The following is a 2552-nucleotide window of genomic DNA, read 5'->3' on the forward strand; positions in this document are numbered from 1 at the left end:
TTTTTGGTCAAACACTTTTAGAGATTTTTTGTACAGTGATTCAATTCATTTTAAATTGGTAACTGTGGTGAGAGACCAACTTGTGATGCAGTATTCAATGTGAGATAAAATCATTGAGTGAAGAACAATTCTAGCAGCACTAAGTGTTAAAAAAAACCTGATTTGCTTAAAATTTTTAAGGTTAAATTTGACAGTATTGGCAAGTTTTTTTATATGATTTTTAAAGGACAAAGTAGAATCAAGTATCACGCCATTGGCTAGACCCTTAACCCCACACTGCTCCCCGAGCGCCGCACAATGGCAGCCCACTGCTCCCCAAAGGGAGGGGTTAAATGCTAGGAGGGAATTTCATTGCAGTGTACTTATGACTAGGATGACAATAAAAAATTGAAAAAAAAACAGCCTGTTCATCTAAAGATGGTTTGTCTTAAGCTCTCGTGGGGGAACTTTAATTTATGCTAAAAATTTAAAAAATTATTATTTATAAAAACAGAATGGGAGATATTTTATTCAATTAAAATACTAACCCTTTCATGCATAGTGGTCACTACAGTGTACAGCTGTTTAAAAGTTCTTTTTATATATTTAGATATATACATGCCTTCAATTTTGGACACTTTTGCATAAAGTCCAAGCTAGTGGAACTTATTGTATCATCCCATACAGAAAAATATAATTTGCTGAATATTGCACAGAAAAAAAAAAAGTCAGTGAGACCAAGATGGCTGACAAACGGAAAATAGACCAAACGCCGCGGATATTCAGGTTTCCGCATGTAGAGGAGCCACCATTCCTACAGGAAACCTTAATATAACTGGAAAACTAAACTAGAACTAGATCTATGCAACTGCTTTGTTGGTAAATTGATTTTCTTTACAGTATAAAATGCATAAAGTTTACTTGTAGACATAAATATTTATTTGTAGAATAAAAATAGAAAAAAAAATTAAACCTTGTTTTTCATAAGAATGTATAAAAATGTAGAAAAATCCTGCCTGATTTGATCATAATTCAAACATCAGAGGGATAATTATAATGCAGGTTTGTTGACCAAGGATCATTTCCACGGAAATCAAAAACAAAAACATTTTTTAATTAAACCTTTTCTGCTGTAAGAAGATCTGAAGGAAAATAGCATTTAGGTCGATAACGGCCCCAAACAGCCATCAGTACAGGATGTGAGGTCATCGTTCATCATGAATCTCCCGCCTGTCATGGAGGTGCCTAAAGCGAACAGATCATCTGCTGGAAGCGGTCCATCTTGTTTTGTGTTTGGGTTTTTTTTTAACATAAAGCTGGATGAAGGCAGCAGATACAGAAGCTAAAAATCCCAAAGCAGCCAGAAATCTGCATCAGAGCAGAAGTTCTGCAGCAGCTATAGAGTCTTTCCAGAAACTTTGTGGGAAAAATGTGAAACGCCTGGAATCTCACACGCTGCTGGAATCTCCTGCCCTTCGGGGGCATTGGACAGCGCCGCTCCAAACCACAGGAACGCTGCTGAGAAACAGTCCTTCGCTTTCACAAGTAGGACATGTTTTTCTGATCTCTGGGATTCAGAACCAGTAACACGGACCTTCTGATCCGTGTCTGTCGGTGCAAATCGAACATTAAATTGTATAAAAATGGAGAAATATTAAGCTATAAAACGCCCGTCTGTGAAAGAGGGAAACGTGTTTCAGCTTCGGGAAAGACTCTCAGTGCTGCTGTACGTGAGACGGAAACATCTTCTGCTCTGGAGGCAAAAGATTAACATGATGAGCAGGAAAGTGCTGGAAGGTTTGATCAACGTCAGATTTCTGTGTGAGGAAATCAGAATGAAAACATGACGTTGGATTCCAGCAATCTGACTGGCTTATCATCAAAGGCTTCTTTCCATGACATACGGATGCAGACACACATGTTCCGAATCATTCGGTTCTTTGAGGGCTGAGATACGGAGCCACGCCGTGGATAAGTGGCTCTGCGTTCCACTGAGGGACTCCTTCGGTGCTGATCTCCTCCTAGATGTTCCGTCTGATGTTTCCTGCATGCAGCCTCCGTCTAATCTCCATGTTGGATCAGCGGGCCTCCCAGGATGAAGGACAAACCTGCCGCCGTGCCGTTCATGACCCGGCCAGATGAAACCCAGGAAAGGATCTTTTGTTTGTTGTTTGTGTCGTTCCTCGTTGTTTTTCCCCTCTGAGCAGCTGCTTTGATGGCGAGATGGCCGGGGCCGATTTGGACGCTTCATTTGGGAGAGACGGCTCCAAGGTTGTGGAATCAGGTCAACCAAACTATTACAGACACGATAACAAGCTGATACGGCGCTACGCGTTTAGTGCTCTGAACCCAGAGTCAGAAGGAGCCTCCATTCCGACTCGATTCAACCTGATCACTCATCTGTCCGGGGGTCAGGATCAGGGTCAGACTGAACACATCGATTCATCATCATCAGACTGAGCTCCTCTGAAGCAGAAAGTTTGTTGCTCTGGACCGCGTTTAGAAAAACATCAGCAATGACTTTAGAGAAGCCAGAGGTGGTCAGCAGCACCACATTCATCACAGACACCCTC

This window comes from Cyprinodon variegatus, unplaced genomic scaffold, assembly GCF_000732505.1.
Source record: "Cyprinodon variegatus isolate N-32 unplaced genomic scaffold, C_variegatus-1.0 Scaffold65, whole genome shotgun sequence".
NCBI classification, from domain to species: Eukaryota; Metazoa; Chordata; class Actinopteri; order Cyprinodontiformes; family Cyprinodontidae; genus Cyprinodon; species Cyprinodon variegatus.